We start from the raw sequence: 14,520 nt of genomic DNA, 5'->3' as shown, positions 1-14,520 counted from the left end.
GTATATATAAAAAAGTATAGAAGCAGAAGAATGAGGGTTATTTGTGTAACTTACATAGTTTATTTTATTAATATTAGATAAATCAACGATATATATACACAAACTATTTCAACTATTTATAAAGTAACTATTGATGAGAACAACCTCAAGACTAGAAAAAAAGACTTTCTATAACTAATGATATGGAGAAGGAACCACAATGACATGGGTAGATGGAGCAGAGATATGGTACACTCAAGAATCCCCACAGTGGGCAATCACAAACAAGAGAATACTTATATTTTCTAAAGAGTGGATGTTTAAGCCTCACAATGGACTCCTGTACCAGGAAGATAAGCCCCCAGAACATTTGACTATGTCACCTAGAAAGTCTTACTTTCAGGGTAGATGGAGGGTTGTAGAAAATAAAGAGTCCAATCATAAAGGGAACACAGAAAATATCACATGTTCTAAGATCCAAGGAAGAGTCAGGCATTTGAAAGGAGCTTGGCTAAAATCCATTTGCTGATCTTAGAAAGCCTCCAGAGAGACAAGAGACAACTGTACTTGTCTTGGGGATAGAGATGCTAATGGAAGCAATTTTGGGGAACTCTCTATCACGATGATAGTGGTAACAGTGAGCACTATTTTAGGATACTCCCTCTAGCTTATTAACACCAGAAACTGGCCCCAACCACCAAGCTGTCAGCACAAGTCCCAAGATGCTGCACGACAAAGAGCTGGTCAGTCAGGTTTACTGCTTCACCCCAAAGCAGGCCAGTTGTCACAGGCAGAAAGCAAGTTGCACTGGTGCCCTCCAAGAAGCTGGCTCCACACACTAATGGGCAAGAATCCCCTCTAGGGCCCTCTGATCCCTGGCTATGTTCACCAATGGGCTAACATGAACTCCGGGATTTGGGGACCCTTAACCAGCCATATGAGTGTCCAGTTCCAACCATCTGACTGGAGTTCCAACCATCTGACTGGCTGACTCCAGTATGGGGAACACTGGAACCCACATCTATCCATAAAAGAAACCAGTATTACCCACCAACAGGCAACCAAAAGCTCAAGGAAACCCTCCCAGATGGCTTGCACCAGGCCTGGGTCTCCCCAGGTTGTGCAGTCAGCTGTGCCAGGACTTTCTTCCACCCACAAGTGGCTGGCAGGCCCCACACTATGCAAAGACTGACAAAACTGAGGACCAGTCATGACTACCAGTGCACCCATGGTAGTCAATCAACCACAAGATAAGGGCCCATATAAAGGGTACCCCTATATCATATAGTACTGATGACCAGAGGGGAATGTGCTACTGAGTCTCAATTGATGTCTCCTACATAAGGCCACTTCTCTGAGGTCAAGTAACATAATCAACCTATCAAGAGGAATAAAAACAGAGAATTAAGCAAAATGAGATGAAAGAAGAATATATTCTAAATGAAGGAGATAAATAAAACATTTTTTTAAATTTGTAATCTTTTTAAAATTTATTTTGAACTGTTATAATTAAAATGATAAAAATTAAATATAAAGAGATACTATAAACCTCATGAGAAAAGCCATTAGTTATGTATGTAAAATGGGACTTCTATAAGACAATGAGCTAATTTTTTGTTAGAAACTCTGCAGGCAAGAAGGAAGTGGTATGATACATTTAAAGTGATTAAAAAAAAACCCTCAAAATCAAGAACACTCTAGAAAGGCTATCTATATTTGACAGCAAGAGCAATAGTTTTACACATAATCATAAGCTAAAAGAGTTCAGTACGATGAAACCAGCATTACAAGAAGTGCATTAAAGGGACTTCTCTAAGCAGAAAATGAAAAAAGCAATTAGAAATATGATAACAAAGGGAAAAAATCATTGGTTAAAGCAGATAAACAACAAATGTAATATGTCCACCACTTGTAAAGCTAATAGCAAGGTTAAAAGATAAAATTAGTAAAATCATATATAGTTATAAACTGTTAAGGAATACACAAAATAAAAAAGATGTAAAGTATGATGTCAAAAACAGTAAACATGAAGAGGGTAGGGAGTAAAAATTCAGGGTTAAAACGTGTTAAAAGTAAAGAAATCAGAAGCTTAAAAATAATGCATAGATAGATAGCTTGCTGTACATAAACTTGTAACCACAAACAAAAAATGTATAATAGATATACAGACACACATACACACACTTACACAAAAGAAATCCAAACATAATACAAAAATTGTCATCATATAACAAGAGGAGCAAGCAAAAGAAGTAGAAAAGAGAAGAAAACTAAATATTAAACTACCATATGATCTAGCAAACCCAAACCTGGGTGTATATCCCAACAAAACTATAATTTAGAAAAATACATGCACTCCTATGTTCATAGCAATATTATTCACAATAGACAAGACATCTGTCTTGTCTGTCTTGTCCAATGACAGATGAATGGATTTGAAGATGTGGTACATATATACAAAGGAATACCACTCAGCCATAAAAAAGAATCAAATGATGGTGTTTTCAGCAACATGGATTCAACTAGGGATTCTCAAACTTAGTAAGAAAGAGAAAGCCAAATACCATGTATATCACTTATATGTAGAATCTAGAATATGGCACAAATGAACCTAACTACAGAACAGAAACAGATCTATAGACATAGAGGCCAGGCTTCTGGTTGCCAATGGGGAGGGTGGGAAGGGCATGTGAGGGACTGGGAGATTGGTGTTAGCAGATATTATTACCCTTATAATGGATATGTAATGAAGTCCATGTACAGCACAGGGAATTCTATCCAATCTCTTGGGACTGGCCATGATGGAAGATAATATAAGAGAAATTATATATATAATTTTACTATATAGCAGAAAACCTGGCACTACATTACAACTCAACTATACTTTAATCAAAAAATAAATTAAAAAAGAAAGGACAAAAATTTCCGACCAATCAATGAACAAAATGGCAATCAGTTTATACCTATCACAACTGTTTTCAATGTAAACAAACTACATGCTCAAAGCAAAAACATAGAATGACTGAATGTGTATAATGATCCATATATATTCTGCTTATAAGACCCACTTCAGAATCAAAAACAAAAGAGATTGAATGTATAAGACTGGAAAAAAGGTAGCCCTTGCCAATGTAATTAAAAATAAATCCAAGGTATCCAGCATTATGTTCAGGTCTTTAGTCCATATTGAGTTTATTTATTTATTTTTTTATGGTGTAAGAAAATGTTTTAAATGTATTCTTTTACATGCAGTTGTCTGGTTTTCTCAGCACCACTTAATGAAGAGACATTCTTGCACCGTAGGTTCTTGTCCCCTTTTTCATTAATTGGCCGTGTGTGTGGATTTATTTCTGGGCATTCCACCCCATTCCATTGATCTATATTTCTGTTTTTGTGCCAGTACAATAACGTTTGATTACTGTAGCTTGGTAGTATACTTTGAAGTCAGAGAGCCTGATTCCTCCAGCTCTGTTTTTCTTTCTCAATATTGCTTTGACTATTTAGGGTTTTTGCGTTTCCATAAAAATTTTAAAATTTTGTTGCAGATATTTTAAAAATGCCATTAAAAATTTAACTGTGAGTACACTTATCTGTATATTGCCTTAGATGGTATATTGATATTGATTCCAAACATAATAATAGATAATAAATATTGATTCCAAACATAATAATAGATAATAAAAAAACTCCTAGAAGGAAACATAGGCATAACACTCTTTGATATGTTACATCAAAATTTTTTGTATCCACCTCCTAGAAAAATGAAAGTAAAAACAAAAATAAAGTTGGACCTAATTAAACTGAATAATTTTGCATAGCAAAATAAATCATTTTAAAAAATGAAATGATAACCAACAGAATGGGAGGAAATCTTTTCAAATGAAGCAACTGGCAAGGCATTAACCTCCAAAATATGCAAACTCCTCATATAGATTTATATCAAAAAACAAACAAAATAATTGAACATGGTCTAAAGATCTAAATAGACATTTCTCCAAATAAGACAGACAGATGGCTAAAAAGCACATGAAAAGATGCTCAACATCACTAATTATTAGATAAATGAAAATCAAAACTACAGTTAGGTATCACCTCACACCAGTCAGAATAGCCATCATCAAAAATCTACAAACAGAAAGTGCTGGAGAGAATATGGAGAAAAGGAAACCCTCCTATGATGTTGATGAGAATTTAAATTTGTGAAACCACTATGAAGAACAGTATGGATATTCCTTAAAAAACTAAATATTGAACAACAATATGATCTACCAAGTCTACATCTGGAAATACATCTAAAGAAAAACATAATTTGAAAATACACATGCATTCCAACCTAAATGTCCACCAACATAGAAATGGAGAAAGAAGATGTGGTGTGTGTGTGGAATATTAGCCATAAAAAAGAACAAAATGATGCCATTTCCAGCAACATGGTTGAACAAAGAAATTATTATAATGAGTGAAGTAAGCTAGACAAAGACAAATAGCATATGAGATCATTTATATGTGGAATCTACTAGAAATAATGCAAAAATACCCATTCACAAAACAGAAACAGACTCAAAGTTTTCAAAACTAAATTTAGGGTGCTGAAGGGGAGTTGTTGTGGGGAGGGATAAATTAGGAGGTTGGGATTAACATATACATATACCATACATAAAATTGATGGGTAACAAGGACCTACGTTATAACAGAGGGAAATATACTCAATACTCTTTAGTGACCCCTATGGGAAAAGATTCTGAAAAAGAATGAGTGTATGCATATGTATAACTGATTCACTTTGACACCTGAAACTAACACATCATTATAAGTCAACTATACACAAAGAATAAAAAAAAATCAAAGTTAACAAGACTTTGACAAAATACACTTTAAAACAAAGGCTATAGCAAGAGATAATGAAGAATATTACATAATAATCAATAGATCAATCCAAGAAAAAGTTATAATGATTATAATTATATACACATCCAACATAGGAGTACCTAAAAACATTAAACAAATCTTAATAAATCTTAAACTCCTGCACCCTGGGAAGTCCCCAGACCAGCAAGCAGACCATCCAGAACAGAGGAAAAACTTTGGGTATTGGAAGAGAACACAGCAATCAGTATAAAGCTGTTGAAAAAGAAAATGGTTCTCTTAAAATGGTCAGTCTCCCTGCCCTGCACTTCCCAGGCATAGGCTGACGTGACCAGGGGCCAGGAAATGAAACTCCATCTTTAGAGCTCAGTTTCAGAGAGAGAACTGTGATCTGCTACATGGGGAAGAGAAAAAACAAACAAACAAACAACTAGGATTGGTAATGTGGAGACAGCCTGAAGGCACAGAGGTTTGGAGTGACCACATTTGAGGCAGTAGCTAAGGAAACTAAGTTGGGCTTGGAGATTAGGCACTATTGTTAGGGGGTGCTGGTGTGCAGGGCAGTATCCACCCCTATAGTCTTACCCACTGTGAGTACTTTCAGGCTGCAAGACTCCAACTACTCCAGCCATAGTAGCTACCATTGAGTTCCAACTGCTTAGCAAGAGTTGGGGAGCAGCCCCCTGCACTTAAGGCTACAGGGAAAATGGAATGAGTGGAGGGAAACCTTGGAGCAGGTGGAGGAAACACAGGAAAAGCACAGGACCCACAACCCCAGCCAATAGCTGAGCAGGGGAATGCTAAAGTATTTGCTGAAACAGCACAAATGATCCTGCAAGTCAGAAGTGGCCTCCTTGGGGGAAGAAATCCCCAATTTGCCTAGGAGGCAAAAGGTGAATCTGGAGACAGTGCTGACTGCAAGAGTCTACAAGGGGCCTCCTTGCAGGGGGGAATTCAATTTGCCTAGGGGGCAGAGAAAGTTATTTCTGAAGCAGCAGATACTCTTTTGGGAGTCAGAAGGGGCCTCCTGGGCAGGTGGAAAGCTAAGATTTGTCTAAGGGGTGGAAGGTGAATTTGGAAGCAGCAGGGATGGTGCAGAAGTCTACATGGGGTATCCTGGGCAGGCAGAGAGCCTCAGTTTGCCTGGGAGCAGAGAGTGTTACTTCTGAAACAGCAGAAATGATCCTCAGGAATAGCACGAGCTCTGTGATCTCAGCCAACAATCAAGCAGGGGATTGCAGAAGCAGCATGTGTTGCACAGTTAGCCAAAGGAGCTGAGAGGGGCCCACTTGTGCAGGGTTTACTTTGCAGTGGCTAGAGGGATTACTCTGTCATAAGCTTGGTAGGGGGAGGGACCACTAGAACGGTGCAGGGCCTACAGCAGAGCGAGTGTTTTAACAACAGATAGAGAGCAGTCCATGACCTTGGGACTACAAAGAACACTCCCTGGACTGGCCAAAGTGGGTGACTACAGAAAAGCACCTTCACCTGCAGATAGAGCAGTCTTGAGAGTCATCCTGACATAGAGAGGGACTGTAGTAACAGCTGCTGACATTGCCAAATGCAAGAAATCTTCCTAAGAACTACCTGGAAACAGGAGGTGTCACAGGACCAGTACTGTCACCCTTGCCAAAAATGCAAATCCCATGAACTGTAATCCACTGCCAACACACAGTCCACATTCCTAGCAACAACCCAGTTGCAGAGAAAGTAGAATAATACCACAGATCCCATCACAAGCTCTGGGTACATGTTACCCAGAAAACTGAAAATTCCTGAAACCCCTGAAAACTCCAAGAATAGGCACCAACTGCTTAATCTATATACCTACTGTCAAGAAAGTTAGAGATTATGAAATGACAAAGAAATAGCTATTAGACAAAGGAATAAGACAAAAACACACAAAAACAACTAAATGAAGAGGAGATAGGATATCTACCTGAAAAATAATTCATAGTGATGACAGTAAAGATGATCCAAGATCTTGGGGAAAAAAATAGAGGTACAGAGAATTTATAAGAAATGTTTAACAAAGAGCCAGAACACTTAAAGAACAACAAATGAGATGTATAGCACAATATCTGAAATGAAAAAAATACACTAGACTATATCAACAGTAGGATAACAGAAGCAGAAGAATGAATAAGTGACTTGGAAGACAGAGTGGTAGAAATCACTGCTATGGAAAAGAATAAAGAAATAATAATGAAAAGAACTGAGAAGAGTCTAAGAGGTCTCTTGCACAACATTAAACATACCAACTTTGGAATTGTAGGAGGTCCAAAAGGAGAAGAGAGAGAGAGAGAAAGACCCAGAGAAAATATTCTAAGAGATTATAGCCAAAAATGTCCCTAATACGGGAAAGGAAACATTCACTCAAGTTGAGGAAGCTCAGGGAATCACACACTGGATAAACTCAAGGAGAAACGCAGAAACATACACACACACACACACACACACACACACACACGTATACACATATACATACATATACTAATCAAAGTGACAAAAAATAAATACAAAGTTAAAAATATTAAAAGTCACAGGGAAAGGAAACAATTCATATACAAGAGAACCCCGATAAGGATAACAGTTGATCTTTCAGCAGAAATTCTGCAAGCTATAAGGGAGTGGCAAGATATATTTAAGGTGATGAATAGAAGAACTCTAGAACCACAAATAATATACCCGGCAAGGCACTCATTTAGATTTGATGGAGAGATCAAAAGCTTTTCAGATAAGCAAAAGCTAAGAGAATTCAACACCTTCAAACCAGCTCTATGACAACTACTGAATGAAGTTCTCTAGGCAGAAAAGAAAAAGCCTCAAATAGAAACAAGAAATTTGAAAATAAGAAAATTCATTGGTAGAGACAAACATAATATAAAGGTAGGAAATCAACCACTGACAAATATCATATAAAAACTAGCAAACATGAGAATAGAAGACAAATGCAGAACATTGAAAATACATCTGAAAGTAAGAGAACTGCAACCCAAAGCAATTCTGCACATATATAGTTGGTTAAATTCAAATCTAATGGGAACTGCAAACCAAAGAACTATAATGGACATACACATTAAATAAAATAAAGCAATTTAAACACAGCAATAAAGATAATCAGCAGAGTTACCATTGTGGCTCAGTAGTAATGAACTCAACTAGTATCCATAAAGATGCAAATTCAATCCCTGGCCTCACACAGTGAGTTAAGGATCTGGTGTTTCTGTGAGCTGCAGTGTGGATTGCAGACATGGCTCAGATCTGTCATTGCTGTTGCTGTGGCATATCCTCACAGATATAGCTCCAATTCAGCCCCTAGTCTGAGAGGTTACGTATGCCAAGGGTGTAGACCTAAAAAGATAGCCAATTAATCAATCAATCAAATTAGCAAATTGCAAGAGAAGACAAAAGAGGAAGGGAAGAAAAATAGATTCAAAGTAACTATCCAAAACAATTGACAAAATGACAATAAACACATACTTATCCATAATTGAAAGTAAATGGATTAAATGCTCCAACCAAAAGACACAGACTGGCTGAATGGATACAAAAACATGACCCATGTATATGCTGCTTACAAGAGACACACTTCAGTTCTAAGGACACATACAGACTAAAACTGAGAGGATGGGAGAATATATTATGTGCAAACAGAAATCAAAGGAAAGTGAGAGTAGCAATACTCATATCAGACAAAACAAACTTTAAAATAAACTTTCAAGAGACAAAGAAGGGTACTACGGGATCAAAGGATCTATCAAAGAAGAAGATATAACAATTGTAAATGTATATGCACCTAATATTAAAGTACCTCAATATATAAAGCAACTGCTGACAGCCATAAAAGGAGAAACTGATACCAATGCAATAATAGTGGGGGACATTGACACCACACTTACATCAATGGACAGATAATCCAGACATAAAATTGACAAGGAAACACAATCCTTAAATGGTATCCTAGACCAGATAGATTTAACTGATATTCATAGAACATTCCATCCCAAAGCAGCAGACTATACAATCCATTGGTTGTTCAGAAGCATATTTTTGTTTTCCAGGAGTTTGTGGTTTTTGCTGTTCATTTCTAGTAGTTTATTTCTAGTCACTTAATACCATGGTTGGAGAAAATGCTTGAAATAATTTCAACTTTTAAAAATTTACCAAGACTATACAGTCTTCCCAAGAGCACATGGAATATTCTACATGATAGATAACATCTTGGACCACAGATAAAGCCTTGGTAAATTTTTAAAAGTTGAAATTATTTCAAACATTGTCTCCAACCATGATATTAAGTGACTAGAAATCAACTACTAGAAATGAACAGCAAAAACCACAAACTCCTGGAAAACAAAAATATGCTTCTGAACAACCAATGGATCATTGAAGAAATCAAAGAGGATATTAAAAGATACTTAGAGACAAATGACAATGAATGTACAAAAATCCAAAACCTATTTGACAAGAAAAAGAAGTTCTGAAAAGGAAGTTTATAGCATTGCAATTGTATTTCTGGAAACAAGAAGTTCAAATAAACAACCTAAACTTACATCTAAAACATCAAGAGAAGGAAGAGCAGATAGAGCCCAAAATTAGTAGAAGAAAAGAAATCATAAAGATCACAGCAGAAATAAATGAAGTAGAGACAAAGAAAACAATTGATAAGATCAATGAAACCAAAAGTTGATTGGATGCAAATGTAACCTTTGGAATCAATGGGCAACAAGAAACTATTGTACAGCACAGGGAGCTGTGTGTGACTGGTTACTTTGCTGTACAAGATAAACTGAAGAACATTGTAAATCAATTATAACAATAAAAAGGAGAAATTGATAATAATACAATAATAGTAGGGGACTTTAAGACCTTTCTTACATCAACAAGCAGATCATCCTGATAGAAATCAGCAAGTATACATTGATCTTACATGACACATTGGAGCAAATAACATAATATAAATTCCATCAAAAGTAACAGAACACACATTTTTTTTTAAAATGCATATGAACATTCTCTAGGATAGATGACAAGCTAGGCAACAATCAAATCTTAGTAAATTTGTTAAGATTGAAACCATATCAACTGTCTTTCCTGACCACAATGCTAGAAATAATATCAACCATCTTTTATGACCACAATGCTAGAAATCAACTAGAAGAGAAAAAATGGGAAAAAAAGACGTGGAAGTTAAACAATATGCAACTTAACAACTAAAGTGTCACTAAAATAATCAAAGAAAAAATTTAAAAAGGTAGCTGAAAACAAAAGGATTCAAATCTGGACAGGTGACACAGCAAAAGCAGTTCTAAGAGGGATGTTTGCAGTGATGCAAGCCAATGTCAGGAAACAGAAAATCTCAAACAACCTAATTAAAAAAAATTATTGGAGCATAGTTGACTTACAAATTTGTGTAACTTTCAGGTGTACAGAAAAGTAAATCAGTCACATATACATATATCCATTCCTTTTCAGATTATTTTTTCCATAAAGGTACATAGTATTTGGTATATTTCCCTCTGCTATACAATGAGTCCTTGTTACTAATCTATTTTATATATGGTAGTATGTATATGTCAATACCAATGTCCTAATTTGTTCTTCCTCACCATGTTTTCACCTTGGTAACCATAAATTCTAACAACCCAATATTATACCTAAAGGAAATAGAAATGTAGAGCAAAACCTGAAATTAGAAGAAGAAAAAATAATAATAAAGATCAGAGATAAATTAAATAGAGATTTAAAAACAATAAAAAATATCAATAAAACTATAAGATCATTCTTTGAAAATATGAAGACAATTGACAAGCATTTAGTCATACTCAAGAAAAAAAAGAGAAGGCCTAAATAAATAAAATAATAAGTGTAAAAAAGAAGTTCCAAACAAAACCACAGAAACACATTATATCCTAAGAGATTACTGTGAATAATTATACACCAATGAAATGGATGACTTAAAAGAAATTGCTAGAAATGTACAATCTTCCAAGAAAATAATAGGAGTAAATAAAGTATATGAATAGACTAGTTATCACTAATGAATTGAATCAGTAATAATAAAAAAATCCTCAATAAACATAATTTCAGGACTAGATGGCTTCACAGTTGAATTCTACCAAACATTTAAAGAAGAGATAATACCTATCATTCTCAAATTATTTTAAAAATTGCAAAGGAAGTAACACATCTGAACTCAATCTATGATGCCAGCATCACCCTGTACTAAAATTCAAAAATATATATGTTACCAAAAAAGCAAACTACAGTCCAATAACACTTGAGAATATACATATAATTATTTTCAATGAAATATTGACAAAGAAAAATCAATGATACATTAAAATAATTATATATCATTAATTGAGTGGGATTTGTGCCAGGGAAGCAAAGATGATTCAATATGTACCAGTCAATCAATGTGATGCAACATATTAACAAATTAAAGAATAAAAATTGTGTTCATCTAAATAGATACACAACAATTTTATTTTACAAAATTCAACCTCCATTCATGATTAAAACTCTCAATTGACTGGGGGTATAGATGTAACATACCTAAACAAATTATAGTTCATTTATGACAAGCTAACATATAATAACATCACACTCAATAGTTAAAAGCTGAAAGTATTTCTCCTAAGATCAGAAATAAGAAAAGGATACATACACTTGACACATTATTTAACATATTATTGGGAGTCTTAGCTACTGTAATCAGACAAGAAAAATAAAAGGAATCCAAATTGAAAGGAATAAGTAAAACTGTTGCTATTTTTAGATGACATGATACTGTACAGAGAAATTCCTAAAAAATCTAGCAAAAATACTACTGGAATTTATTGAGTTCAGTTCAAGATATAAAATTAACATGCCATAATACCTTGAGTATACACTAAAAATGAACTATTTGAAAGTGAAATTAAGAAAACAATTCCACTTTTAATCAAATAAGAATAATAAAATACTTAATAAATCTAACTAAGGGAGTAAAATACCTGTACTCAGAAAACAATAAAATACTAAGAAAAAAAATGACAACATAAACAAATGGCAAAATATACTATGCTCATGAATTGGAAGAATTAATATTGTTAAAATGACCATACCACCCATCACAATGTATGGATTCAATGTCATTCCTATTAAAATACCGATGGTATTTTTTTCACAGAACTGGAACATAAAATTCTAAACTTTATATGGATATACAATAGATCTTTAATAGCCAAAAAAAAAAATCTTGAGAAAGAGCAATGTGGAAGTAACACTCTACCTGTTTTAAAGAAGTTCTACAAAGCTATAGTAATCCAAAGAGTATGGTACTGACCTAAAAGCAGACACATAGATCAATAGAACAGAGTAGTTTTCTAAAATGAAATCATACATGTATGAGCAACTAATTTATGACCAAAAAAACAAAAATATAATATGGAGAAAGGACAGCTTCTTCAATAAATGATAAATGTTAAACTAGACAGCCAAATGCAAAAAGACCAAACTGGACTATTCTCTGCTACTATGCACAGACATTAATTTAATAAAGATTTAAAACTTCAGGGGTTCCTGTTGTGGCTCAGTGCATTACAAGCCTGACTAGTATCCATGAAGATGCAGGTTCAATTGCTGGCCTTGCTTAGTGGGTTAAGGATCTGGTGTTACTCTATGCTATACAATAGGTTACAGACATGTTTCAGATCCCATGTGGCTGTGGCCAGCAGCTGCAAGTCTGAAATTCCATAGCCTAGAAATTTCCATATGCCAAAGGGGTGGTCCTAAAAAACAAACAAAAAAAATAGATTTAAAAATTTCATAAGTCATAGGCATTATTACAGCTAAATCAATATTAATAATCTATGCATTCTTAGACAAGGAAAGGAAAAGCAAAAATAGGTGAATGAGATCAAATCAAACTAAAAATAATTTACCCAGAATAAGAAACAGAACCAACAAAGCAAAAAATGTCCTACTGAATGGGAGAAAATAATTGCAAATTATGTATTTAAAAAAGAGATTAATATTCAGAATATACAATGAATGCATACTATTCAACATAAAAAAGAACTTGATTTTAAAAAATGGGCAGAAGATGTAAAGATACATTTTCCAAAGAAGACATACCGATGGGTAACCTACATATGAAAAGATGTTCAGCATCACTGAACCTTAGGGAAATGCAAATACAAATCACAATGAGACATTACTTCACACCTGTCATAATGGCTGTTATCAAAAAGACAAGGAATAACAATTACTGGTAAAATGTGGGCAAAATAAAACCCTTGTGCACTGTTAATGGGAATGTAAGTTGGTACTATCAATATGGAAAATAGTATGAAATTTCCTCAACAAATTAAAAATAGAAGTCCCATATGATCCAGAATTTCCACTTCTGGGTATTTATCTGAAGAAAATAAAAACACTAATTTGAAAAAAAGATAATGCATCTCCATGTTCATTTCAGCATTATTTACAATAGCTAAGATATGGGGGTTCCTGTCATGGCTCAGTGGAAATGAATCTGACTGGCAACCATGAGGATGCAGGTTTCATCCCTGGCCTTGCTAAGTTTGTTAAGGATCTTGCATTGCTGTGAGCTGTGGTGTAGGTCACAGACGTGGCTTGGATCTAGCATTGCTGTGGCTGTGGCGCAGGCCAGTGGCTACAGCTCCAAGTTAACCCCTAGCCTGGGAACCTCCATATGCCATAGGTCCAGCTCTAAAAAGACAAGAAGAAAATAGCCAAGATATGAAGCAATGTAAGATCTCATCAATAGATGAATGGATAAAGAACATGTGGTATATATCCAGATAAAATTGAATATTACTCAACCATAAAATGACTAAATCTTGCCATTGCAACAATGTGGATGGACCTAGAGGTCCATCTAAGTGAACTAATTCAAACAGGACAAATACTGTATAATTGCACTTATATGTAGACTCTAAAAGACAAGAATGAACATAGCAGTAAAAAAAAAAAAGAAACAGAATCATAGACACAGAGAAAATACAGATTACTTCCAGAAGTCAGGTGGGGAAACGGGAAAAAATAGGTGAGGGAAATTATGAGGTTGAAACTTAGATTTACAAAATAAATGAGTGAAGTGTATAAAATGTATAGTGTGGGGAATATAATCAATATCTCTATATGGTGACAAATGATAACTAGACTTGTAATTATTTGGAAATGTATAAAAAATTGAATCACTATCTTTTGCAACAGGGACTACATAGTATTGTTGGTCAGTTATACTAAAAACAAATAAACATATTCATAGAAAAAGAGATTAGCATTGTGGTTACCAGAGGTGGGTGTGGGAAAGGGGGATTTGGATGAAGATAGTCTAAAGGTACATACTTCCAGTTAGATAAATAATGACAAGGGATTTAATGTAAAGTATAATAAATAAAATTATCATTGCTGTATGTTATGTATGAAAATTGTTTAAGAGAGTAAATCCTAAGAGTTATCATCACAAGAAAAAAAATATAACTTTTAACTATACGAGATAAGGGAAGTTCACTAAATTTATTGTGGTAATCATTTCATGATGCATGTAAGTCAAATCATTATTCTGCATGTCTTATCCATACACAGTGCTATATGGCAATTATACCGTAATAAAGCTGCAAGAAGAAAATGAAATGAATACTCATATTGTAACAGAAA

The sequence above is a fragment of the Sus scrofa genome, chromosome 1, assembly GCF_000003025.6.
Source record: "Sus scrofa isolate TJ Tabasco breed Duroc chromosome 1, Sscrofa11.1, whole genome shotgun sequence".
NCBI classification, from domain to species: Eukaryota; Metazoa; Chordata; class Mammalia; order Artiodactyla; family Suidae; genus Sus; species Sus scrofa.
This window is presented reverse-complemented; position numbering follows the sequence as displayed.